General features: G+C 47.0%; 1 protein-coding gene across 4 annotated transcripts in view; it reads right to left on the minus strand.

Annotated features, from left to right (window-relative positions):
- Positions 1-9,010, minus strand: part of STAG2 (STAG2 cohesin complex component) — a 47,539-nt gene extending 38,529 nt beyond the window's left edge. Inside the window, exon 1 of one of the 4 annotated variants that reach the window (XM_034416687.3) lies at positions 8,444-9,010. The gene's annotated coding sequence lies outside the window, so the exon portion shown is untranslated. Of the gene's footprint in view, positions 1-4,890; positions 5,214-5,818; positions 5,842-8,228 lie in introns of those variants that run through there. The other 3 variants (XM_034416686.3, XM_087877507.1, XM_087877508.1) reach the window with 3 other exon arrangements.
- Between the last annotated feature and the right edge of the window lie 3,046 nt (positions 9,011-12,056).

Genomic DNA, 12,056 nt, shown 5'->3' on the forward strand with positions numbered 1-12,056 from the left:
TGGAAATATGTTTATATTCCATACTGTATTGTTCCCAATACCCAGGGGCTGCTAAGTATTTGAAGATAGGCTGCTGGCTAATACTACTTTACTTTGCAAAAGATGGAAGATGACTTCCGTTGCATACAAAAAGATACCACCTGATATAAATATCACCACCTTGCTTTAAAAAGGCAATCTGTTACGCTTTGTTTCATTAGTTGTGCACAAATAATGGTTTACCCAAGCCTGAAATGTTAGGAGTTAAAAAAGCAAGTTACTTGCAAGACCCCTCAGCCAAGGATGTCAAACTCAAGGCCCAGGGGTTGGATTTGGCCCTCAGGGTGTTTAGATCTGGCCCGCAGGGCTGCCCTGGAAACAGCGAAGGTCTGACCCACGGTGCCTCTGCCAGCAAAAAGGGAGCTTGGGAAAGTCATGTGTGGGCCTCCTGAGCTCCGTTTTCGCTAGCATAGGATTGAAGGAGGCTGTCGCAGCTGAAACGGCGCTCGGGAGCCCGTTTTCGTTGGCAGAGCCCTCAGGCCACCACCTGTGCCCTGACATGAGTGATGTCGATATGGCCACAGCGAATCCAGCTCCCCAAGGTCTAACACAACCCTGATGTGGCCCTCAATGAAATCAAGTGTGACACTTAGCTGGTGCCATCGCTGACTATTGGGGGCAAATCATTGGCCCCCACAGAAAGGGCTCGCAACTTGGGCGTCCTCCTGGATTCACGGCTGTCTTTAGAAGAGCACTTGACGGCTGTGACCGGGAGGATTTTTCATCAGGTTCGCCTGATCCGCCACTTGCGTCCATTTCTAGTTCGGGACTCCCTACGCACAGTCACTCATGCCCTCGTCACCTCCTGTCTGGACTATTGTAACACTCTCTACATGGGGCTCCCCTTGAGGAGCACTCAGAGGCTCCAACTGGCTCAGAGTGCGGCCGCGCAGGTGGTTATGGGAGCGACGTGGCGTTCCCATGTAACACCTCTCCTGTGCGAGCTGCAATGGCTCCTGGTGGTCTTCCGGGTGCGCTTCAAGGTTTTGGTTATCAACTTTAGAGCGCTCCATGGCTTAGGACCTGGTTATCTACGGGACAGCCTGCTACCACCAATAGCCTCCCACTGGCCAGTACGCTCCCATAGAGAGGGGCTCCTCCGGGTGCCGTCGGCCAAACAATGTCGACTGGCGGCCCCTAGGGGGAGAGCCTTCTCCATGGGGGCACCTACGATCTGGAACGAGCTCCCCCTGGAGATACGGAGGATCCTGGATCTGCGCACCTTCTGTTGCATGCTCAAGACTTTCTTATTTCATCAAGCTGGCCTGGCCTAAATCTTTTCCCCTTTTAAATGTAAATTTTAATTTGTTTTTCAATTATTGGGTATTTTAAATTTGTCTCAGCCAAATTATTTAATTTGTTTTTATTCTATTTTAAATTTTTGTATTTATGTGTTTTATTCTGTGGCTGTTCACCGCCCTGAGTCCTTCAGGAGTAGGGCGGTATATAAATCCAATAAAAACAAACAAAACAAAATAAACACCCCCACTTAAGCATAAAGAAGCAGCAACAGTGCCTACATCAAGAGCTGGAGTTAGGTTAGAACTACAATGACCGCAGAATAAAAAAAATATGTTTCTTTGACTTGACATTTGACTAGGAAAACCCTTGGTCTCTGCAGATTGGCATTCAGCAATATAAACAAAACAAATGGGGAAACTTTCAAAATTGTGGAAGCAGCAGCAAAGTGAACCAAACTCACTCCCATAAAAGCTAACAGGTGGTCTATGAATTGGGATGTAACAGAGGGAATCATCAGAGTGTTCTCTTATCTGAATTTCCAAACAATAAAAAGTTAAGATGTGATTAGGTAATCAGTCATATAACCAGGAAAGTAACCAGTGTTGGTTCAAGAGCTTTAAGGTAAGTCTATGGTTTATCCATTCTTTCTCCAACTAACAATGCTCACTAACTTCTTCACTAAAAAAGAAATTAAACTAGGGATTTCTAGCAAGGGCAAATACTGTCTATAAATCTACCAAAGAATTCTTTAGAGGCCCAAAGTGCTGCCAAGAAGGCTAAGGTCATAATAAAATTGTTCAAGCAGGTCTAAGTGAACATAATAAATCAAAGCAAAATAAACTATTTGGGTATGGATTAAAAAAAAAACCTAATCCTTGACTCCAATAATAATTCTAAGCTTCAGTAACCCATTCCTGTAAGCAAGCTAGTAAATTTTTAAAAAGATTATAAAACATCGTGTTTATCAAACTGTGATAAATGTGTGGATACTTCAGTTGTGATGGAGCTGATTAGCAGTGTAACAGAGGGCTCATTTCTGCTCAAGTCTGTACTTAAATGGCTGAGTAGCTACATCACTTTAGCAAGTGACCCAATCCTAATATGGTGAAACGATATGGCATAATAAATTTATAACCAGGAGGATCTGACTTGGAACTATGATAGAACTTACAATATATTAAGTGCTTATCTGTACAAGGGACAATAGGAATGCTTTTCAACACAGAACATTATGAATCTGTGGAATGAAATATGCTTTCTAAAAAAAATTGAATAATAGTTTCAGAAAACGTGAAGTGAATGTGCTTAGTAAAAGAGCAACTGTCAAATATACATTATCTATTCTAGGCTATTATATCTCACATGCACATGAAATGCTTATCATCTGCAAACAGTCCATATTCTGGAGACTACTACATTGGCACTTTAGTTTTAAAAAAAAAAGCCCAGTGAATCAGGAACCTATTCACTTGCCTGTATAACTGTTAATGGGGTCAAATCTTACTTTCGAAAGGTAAATTATTTAAATGATAATTTGAATGACCTAGACTACATCAGAGTCTCAATAATAGCAAGATATATAACATTGTAAAATAGGGAAATGGTCTGGGGAAATACAAAAGGATACCACCAGCTTTAATTTTTTTTCCTTTGTTTCTTAGCACACAAAGAACATGTCAGGTATAGATTTGAATGTGCAAGAACTAAGTGTACAATGTTTTGCTACAATCTCCTCTCCCCCCACCCCAAGTATAATATGAGCAGAAAAGTTGCACTTGCAATTTCTATTTAAAAGGAAAACAAGAGAAAATCAATTGTTTTCACACTGTTATTGTTAGAGCTGTCTTCAAACATGAAATCAAGCCTATTGTATGCTGAATTTAACAACTTGTACATAAAGTCAATAACATTTTGAGGGATTATATATGAACTGCAAATGATTGCAAGTTCAAATAGATTGAAATATGAGTGTGAGAATATCACTTCTAGAAACAGACTCACAACACAGAATTCTCTTAAGAGAAAAATATTTTTTTCAGAACAAGCATATCCCAAAATTATATCCATGTCAAAAGTGTCAAAAGAAAATAACTGACCGCTGATATATTTTCTTATGAATGATACATTCTCAAAACAATCCTACCTCTAAGCCATTACACATTTGAATCATTCTGCTAAAACGTAAATGATTCAATAGATCATGTTGTCATTTTGATATCAGACTATGTAGTTCTGTGTTCGTAACCTTATCACCTGGGATTTTGCAATAAAGACTGGGATAGCCTTCCCACAGATGTTTGGAAGAGAAAACACTATTAAAAAAAAAAGAGTAAAAACAAAATAAGAATATAAAACCAGTTCTATTAATCAGCACAGTTAAGTCTTACACTTGAAAAACAAAATTCCAGTCACACCTACATCAGCATGTGATTCTGCCATGAATTTACATTGGAAAAATTAAACTAAATTATGATTTGTCATTATTTCCCATCAAAACTACCACATATACTAGGATATGCAAAGCAACAGATTCATCAGGGTAACTGAAATTTAACCTCCCATATTTTTCAAGAAGTTAATTAACTGGCTGCATTTCTTTACTGGAAAAAAGAAACCAACAAACATAACTGGTTTCTACATCTTGTTTTAAAAAAATGGACAGCAACAAGTGGTGCTACAGTTGTATGTTTTGGGGGCAAACTAAAGTACTGTACTTGGGATTTGTTACTGTATACTTATGCATCAATGTTCTAAGTAAAGTTTAATTTATACCACTAAGGATATTCACACAAATTTTCACAAGAATGTCTTCCAGTATCCACGAAAATGTGTTGGAGAGAGAAAAGTACATCATTGAATATTTTAATCCTAATTGGTTATTTGAAGGCTAGGAAAAACTAGGCATGCTACTTCTGCCAGGAAAAAAAAAATCAGCCTACTGTCACCTTAAATGCCACTCTGGTATGGTGGCTCAAATCCACAGCTGTAATAAATGGTAGAATCCTTAATGCTTCACCCATCAGCCATTTTTCTTACTCACAGAATTGAAACAGTTTCCCGGAAGCCTGTATATGCCGTGTTTCCCCGAAAATAAGACCCTGTCTTATATTTTTTGAACCCTGAAATAAGTGCTTGGCCTTATTGCCATGTGCTCAAAAGCCAGATTGGGTTTATTATCAGGAGATGTCTTATTTTGGGGGAAACAGGGTATTCCAACATTAACAAATGTTTTGTAAGCTTTCAAGCATTCTTGTTACATAATGGAGAAAACAGCCTTGTTCTTGAGGGGATAGAGCACCTTTCTTTTACAAGGTATTTGTAATTTTAGAGAAAAACACACCAAGGCATCTGGAGGATGGCAAAAAAATAGTTAAAAAAAAAAGGCAGGCACAGCCTAAATTGAAAAGCAGGGCATACTGGAGACCCAGCATCTTCAGTAAAAGTTCTGCCCTAAAAGCCTCAGAATGAACTTTATGGGGTACCCTCCATCACGCAGCTTCTTAAACCAAGTGTCGTCGTTCCCCCAAGAATTACACCTTAACATCTGCTCGTTTGCCAATCCTCCTCCCCCCAAAAAAAGGTTTTTGCAACAAGACTTTCCAAGCGCACCTTCAAAGCAGGGCCCGACGGGTGCGGATCCTAAGCCCCCCTCCTCAAGTGCATTGCAACACCACTGTCCCCTTCCCCATAAACCAGGCGATGCATGCCTGCTGCCAGCGAGATAAAAGGGGTGGGGGGGAGGGAGGAGAGAAAGCCAGGCGGCTGCCGAGCAAAGGCCCCAGCATCCAGAAGAGCGTGTGACGCACTTCGGTAACCTGATTCCCCACCCTCCCCGCGGGGCTGGCAAAAAGAGAGAGAGAGAGATTTGGGGGGGGGAGAGAAGGAGAGGCTCTTTCCAACAAGGAAATGCGAGGCTCGTCCGGCCGGCCATCTGCGCAAAACCCAGCCAGAACCTGCAAAAGGGAGCGGGACCCCGAGCTAGCCAGGCCTCTCGGGGAGAAGAAGAAGGAAACAAACACGGGGTGTGGCAGCCCGAGGCGCCTCCTCCTTTTCGCCCTGCCTCCCCCCCCCCTCCGCCACCCCCACGACTCAGGGACAGGAACCGCCGAATAAGGACTGCGGCCGCGGCGTGGAGAGCCTCGGAGCTCTCGGACAGCCGCGGGGACTCTCTTTAGGCCGGCTGACCCAGCCAAGGCCCTTGATTCCCCGCTCGTCCTGAAAGGGAGATCAACTGGGGAGTTTGGGGAATGGGGGTGGGGTGGGGGGAATCTAAGCCTGCCCTGGCGGCCTTTTAGGGAGCTCAAGTCCAAGGCCCCTTTCTCAACCCCCGCTGCTCACCCCAAAAAGAAACCCCACCGGACAATTCTTGCTAAACCAGATATCCCCCCCGCTTTTCTTGCCCCCCCCCGCTTTTTTTTATTTCCCACCACTCCAAATGTCCCAAAAGCCTCCCCCTCTCGTGCCACCTTTAAGGAAGGGAGAAGAAACTTGCCGGGGGGGGGTGGTTTAAAAAAAGCTCCATCAGTTCAACTCCTACCTGGATGAGAGCTGGCTTTGGACTGCGCGCAAGAGGGGAGAGGGGGGGGCGGCGAGTTAGATCTCAACCAAAACTGCCGCCAAAATAAAAAAAAGGGGGGGGAAGAGTCCCAAGGCTGGAAACAGCTTGACGCTTCCGCCCCCCTCCCCCTAGCCCTCCCCCCCCCGCAGCGACCCAGCGGGGCACCCCTCATCAAAAAGACATCAAAAAGCCCCTGGGGAAAGGGCCGCTTCCTCCCCCCCCCCCTCCCCGACTAGGTAAACTGGCCACCATAAAGAGACCCGGGGGAAGGAGGAGAGGAAGGAGGGGAGGCGACGTGTCCAAAGCGCCGCTTGAAACCCGGCAGAAGTCGCGCAACTGCTCCGACAACCCTCCCGCTTTGGGAGAGGGGAGGAGGGAGGAGGGAAAGGGACGGGGGAGGGGGTTGAGTTTCCCCAAGGATTGGGGTGGGGGGTTAATAGGGGGCAGAGGGGGTTAAAGGGAAGGGAAGCCTTATTATGCCTCCCTCTTCCGAAAGTCAGCAAGGAAGGGAGGGAGGAAGGGACTTCAGCCCAGCGCTCCTTTGCTGGAAGGCCTCACCTGGTGGGGCGGAAAGAAGCAAGCGCTTCTTCCCAGGAAAGGGAGTACAGACGTTGCCAGGCCTCTTGGGGAAGGGAGCAGCAGGCAGGCAAAATTACTCTTCCCCCTCCCCACCCCCAAAATAACACCCCCCCCCCTTTGGAGGCTGTCATGGATCCCGAGAGATCCCGGTTCGCTTCCGAGGAAGAAAGGAAGGAAAAATAGATGAGTTAGGGAGGGAGGGAAAAGACAATTTAGAGAGAGAGAGAGGAAGGAAGTAAAGAAAAATAAAAATGTGGGAAGGAAGGGGGGAGGAAAAATAGATGAGTTAGAGAAGGAGGGAGGGGAAAAAACAACTTAGAGATGAAGGAAGTAAAATAAACAAGAGGGGAAGGCAAAGGAAGGAAGGAAGAAGTGAGAAGGAAGGGGGAAGGAAGGAAAATAAGAGAGGAAGGAAAACAAGAAAGGAAAGAAGGAAAAGGGGAAGGAAGGAAAATAAACAGGGGAAGGCAAAGGAAGGGAGGAAGAAGTAAAAAGGGGAAGGAAGGAAAATGAGAGGAAGGAAAAGAAGGAAAAGGGGGAAAGGAAGGAAAATAAGAGGGGAAGGCAAAGGAAGGAAAGGAAGGAAAATAAAAAGGAAAAGGGGGGAAGGAAAACAAACAAGGGGGAAGGCATAGGAAGGAAGGAAGAAGTGAGAAGGAAGGAAGGAAAATAAAAGAGGAAGGAAAAGAAGGAAAAAGGGGGGAAGGAAGGAAAATAAACAAGAGGGGAAGGCATAGGAAGGAAGGAAGTGAGAAGGAAGGAAAATAAAAGAGGAAGGAAAAGAAGGAAAAGGGGGAAGGAAGGAAAATAAACGAGGGGAAGGCAAAGGAAGGAAGGAAGAAGTGAGAAGGAAGGAAGGAAAATAAAAGAGGAAGGAAAAGGAAAAAGGGGGGAAGGAAGGAAAATAAGCAAGAGGGGAAGGCAAAGGAAGGAAGGAAGAAGTGAGAAGGAAGGAAAACAAATGAGAGGAAGGAAGAAGGAAGGAAAATAAACGAGTGGGAAGGAAAATAGATAAGGAAGAGCGGGAGGGAAGGAGGGAGAGAAGCAAGGAAGGAACGAGCAAAACAAGAGTTGAGCGACCGAGGGGACGAATCCCCCCCACTTCCTTCCCCGCCGCTTTCTCACGACTCACCTCGACCCTCCCCCGACCCGCCTCCGCGTCCCGGCTCCGCGCGTGGGGATGCCCGGCACGCGTCTCTCTCTCTCTTTCCCCCCACTCCCACTGTTCCCACGACCAGAGCAAAGGGGTCCGCGCTTCTCTCTCTCTCTCTCGGGTCGCGTGCCGGGCAAGAGAGCGAATCTACCCCGTTTTCCTTTTCCCTTAACTCCCCCAAAGTGTGTTTGGGGGGGGGGGAGAAGAGGAAAAAAAGAAGGGAAGCGTCTCCATTTTCTCTGCCAGCAGCAGCGGCGGCGGGGCCTCGGCCTTTCCCGGCAGGCGGGGCCGGAGGGAGGGAGGGAAGGAAGGGGCGAGAGAGAGAGAGAAAAGTGAGGAAACGAGATCGTCCTTCGGGGCTCCGGCTTTAGGGAATCTTCTCCCCCCCCCCCAAAAAAAAACACCACACACAGCTCGGCCTGGAGAGGAGACGGAAGGGGGGGGGGGGAGTCGAAGGAAGCGCTTTTCTCTCGGCCTGCTCGGCCCCGCGTCCTCCATCTTGCCTGCCTGCCTCAGCTCGGCCTCCCTCCCTCTCTCCTTTTCCTTCCTCAGGCCCGGAGGGAACCGCGCCGAAAGTAGCCCGTCCCCGCGGGAAAGCGAGAGGGGGGGGAAGGAAGGGAAGACTTCCAGAAGCTTCGACGCCACGGTCCGACTTACCGTGAAGGGAAGGAAGGAAAGGAGGGAGGGAGGCCTGGCCGACCGGGCCTGCCTGGGGTTCCTCCGCGCGCCTTTTTTTTTTTTTCTCCCCCGCCCGCCCTTCCGCGCCTCAGTCGTCGTCGTCGTCGACCTTCCGGCCTTGCTTTCTTCCCCCACAAGACGAGGCCTCGCGCGTCCTCTCCCGCTCGCTCGGTTTCCCTTCGTCGTCGATTTACCTCAGACGCGCTTCTCCAAGGCCTGTGAGGGAGGCCCCGCTCGGCGGGAAATAATCCAACAGGCCGCCGTAGGAGGAGGAGGAGGAGGAAGAGGAGGGCCGAAGCGAGGCCTACTGAGGGAAAAGACGGAGGGGCGGGAGTGGGGGGGTCGTCTGGTCTCTTCCCGGTTTGAGCGCGGCGACCGGGGGGCAGCGAGGATTTCAATTCGGCGGCGGTGGCGGCGGCGCTGGGGATTGTTTGGGGTGTTCGCAGCTCGGCGGCTGGCGAGGGAATGGAGGGCGCAGGCGCCACCTGGCGGCCACCGAGCTCGCCACGTTCGGACGGGCCTAGAGCGGCACCTGCTGGGAGGACTCAGGAATGCAGGAGTGGGGGGAGGGAGGGAGAAAGAGAAGAGCGCGCGCCTGCGCGCGCTCCCTCCCTCGCTCGCTCAGCCAAAGCGGCCCCCTCGTGCTCGGTCCGGGCTTGGCGGAGAAAACGGGGTAAACAAGGTGCCGCGCATGCGCTGTCTCTTTTTTTCCTCTCTCCCTTCCCTTGACGATCGAATCGCCACGCCTTCCGTGACGTCATCGCCCCTAAAGGCCCCGCCCATGCCTGTTCTGCCTTGGAGCGCGCAGGAAGTGCTGAGCGGCACGTAGCGCCCCAGGTGGGGGAGGGGGGGGAAAAGAGGGGGGGCTTGCCCCCTTATTTTCTAGTGGGGGGGCCAAAAAAAAAAGGAAGGGGGCATTTTTTGGAGCTCTGAAAAGGGCTGAAACTGGAATCAAGCTGCTTGCAATCAAAAGCTTCTCCAATCTTGGAGCTTGGTGGGGCTTCAATTCCCCAAAATCCCCCAGCCAGCTTTGCTTATGACCTTTTTTTTTGGCTATAGTTGTTAAGCGAAGCATTGCAGTCACTAAATGAATCATGCAGCGGTTAAATGAATCCGGCTTCCCCCCCTCCCACCCACCCACCCCCCACTGACTTTGCTTATTGCAAGGTTGCATATGGTGATCATGTGACCCTGGGACAGTGCAACTGGCATAAGTACATGCCAGTTTCCAAGCGCCTGGATTTTGATCATGTGACACCAGAGAGGCTGTACTAGTCCTATGTGTGTGAAAACGGGTCAGAAGTTGTTTTTTTTTTCAGTGCCGTTGTCATTTTGAAGGCAAACTAAAGAAATGGTTTTAATTCGAGGACTACTTATATTGGAGGGGGGTTTGCTCTCCAAGCTTGTTTCAATTTAGTTTCTGAACGTTTCCTTACCAGACTAGGTAACATCATCAGCAGGGTTTTCTTGTCTTATTCTCCTTAGCTTATAAATGTCTTGTGTTGCCAGTGTGATCAGTTGGTTGATTGTTTGCTTGATCTAATGACCAGTGGACAAGGGACGTGGTGGCTCAGTGGCTAAGACGCTGAGCTTGTCGATCGAAAGGTCAGCAGTTCAGCGGTTCGAATCCCCGGTGCCGTGTAACGGGTTGAGCTCCCCTGACTTGTCCCAGCTTCTGCCAACCTAGCAGGTCGAAAGCACGTAAAAAAGGCAAGTAGAAAAATAGGGGCCACCTTTGGTGGGAAGGTAACAGCGTTCCGTGCACTTTAGGCGTTGAGTCATACCGGCCACACGATCACGGAGACGTCTTCGGACAGCACTGGCTCTTCGGCTTTGAAACGGAGATAAGCACTGCCCCCTAGAGTCTGGAATGACTAGCACGTATGTGCGAGGGGAACCTTTACCTTTACCTAATGACCAAGAATCTGGCAGATACCAAAAGTTTGCCTTTTTGCCTGCTATTAATCCGGTAGTCTTCCAATGCAGCTGTTCCTCTCTGATTTTTTTTTTTCAAGCAGCTCTTCTTTTTTTTTACCACAGCAAGCTTCAGTTCATTTATTCAGTTTCATTTTCATTTATTTTTTTTAGTCCTGTGTGTTGTAAAACACAATATTTGTAGTTTCTGGGCTTTGTTCTGCTTTTCTCGATTTAAAAAAAAATCAAAGGAAAGAAAAAAGCTAGTGGCAGATATGCAGGTATCAGTCCCCTTTTTTCCGTTTCAACTTTTGGACGGTCACTAAACGAACTGTTCTAAGTCAAGGACAACCTGTACTGAAACTTTTAGCACAATCTTCCCGCTTTTTCCCGTCCCATTTTACCTTCATCACAAGGTTTTTTTTATTCCGCTGCTGGAAAAGTTAGGACAGCTCTTGCAATGGAATTTTCAGCAAAGGCATTTTCGGGCCGAATGGCCGCGCTCTTAAAAAGGAAGCGTACGCATTACATCTACTACGGGCTTCCGAGCTCTCAAACTCTGCAATTATGCTTTGACCTGAAATGATTCAGAGCTAGTGAAAAGCAATGTTGCCCGTTGAGCCCCCCCCCCACCCCCTTCCCCGAATCGGGTAATGCGGCGTAATTTGATCTCCAGCTGCATTTGTGTGTGTGTGTGGTTTGTTGTGTTGTTGGTTTTTTGATCATTTAAATAATGAGTCAAGGCCTTTTATTTCGGGCCGATTAATCCACTCGCAGCCGTCATGAAATGACACTTTCCAACATCCCGTAAGTGAGCGGAATGCCAGAATGTAGACACCTCATTGCCGATGCGATCAGCAATTCCACCTGCCACACACACACCTTCATGCTATATACTGTTGAGATTATGTAGTGGTGGTGATATCATAGATAGATAGATAGATAGATAGATAGATAGATAGATAGATAGATAGATAGATAGATAGATAGAGGATGGATAGATAGAGAGGATGGATGGACAAATAACATAGATAGATAGATAGATAGATAGATAGATAGATAGATAGATAGATAGATAGATAGATAGATAGATAGATAGATAGATAGATTAGATAGATAGATAGATAGATAGATAGATAGATAGATAGATAGATAGATAGATAGATAGATAGATGATGGATGGACAGATAACATATAGATAGATAGATGATAGATGATAGATAGATAGACAGACAGACAAGGGGATGGATAGATAGAGAGGATGGATGGACAGATAACAGATAGATAGAGGATGGATGGACAAATAACAGATAGATAGATAGAGGATGGATGGACAGATAACAGATAGATGATAGATAGATAGAGAGATATAGATAGACAGACAGACAGATAAGGGGATGGATAGATAGAGAGGATGGATGGACAGATAACAGATAGATAGATAGATAGATAGATAGATGATAAAATAGATAGATATAGATAGATAGACAGACAGAAAGATAAGGGGATGGATAGATAGGATGGATGGACAGATAGATAGATAGATAGACAGACAGACAGACAGACTGACTGACTGACTAGAGAGGGAAGAGGGAGGGGGGAGAGAGAGAAAGAGAGAGAGATGACTATGATTATGAAGTGGCCACAAAGAAGAGGGGGTCAACTTATTTTCCAAAGCAGCAGAAGGCAAGACAAGGGACAATGGATGGAAACTAAACAAGGAGAAAAGCAATCTGGAATTAAGGAGAAACTTCCTAACAGAACAATCAACCAGTGGAACAGCTTGCCACCAGAAGTTATGGGTGCTTCATCTCTAGTCTCTTCTTTTTAAGAAGAGACTAGACAGCCATCTGTCTGAAATGGTAAAGGAGTGTCCTACTTCAGCAGGGGGTT

Source organism: Pantherophis guttatus, chromosome 12, assembly GCF_059756535.1.
Source record: "Pantherophis guttatus breed Tessera chromosome 12, ASM5975653v1, whole genome shotgun sequence".
Classification (NCBI taxonomy): Eukaryota; Metazoa; Chordata; class Lepidosauria; order Squamata; family Colubridae; genus Pantherophis; species Pantherophis guttatus.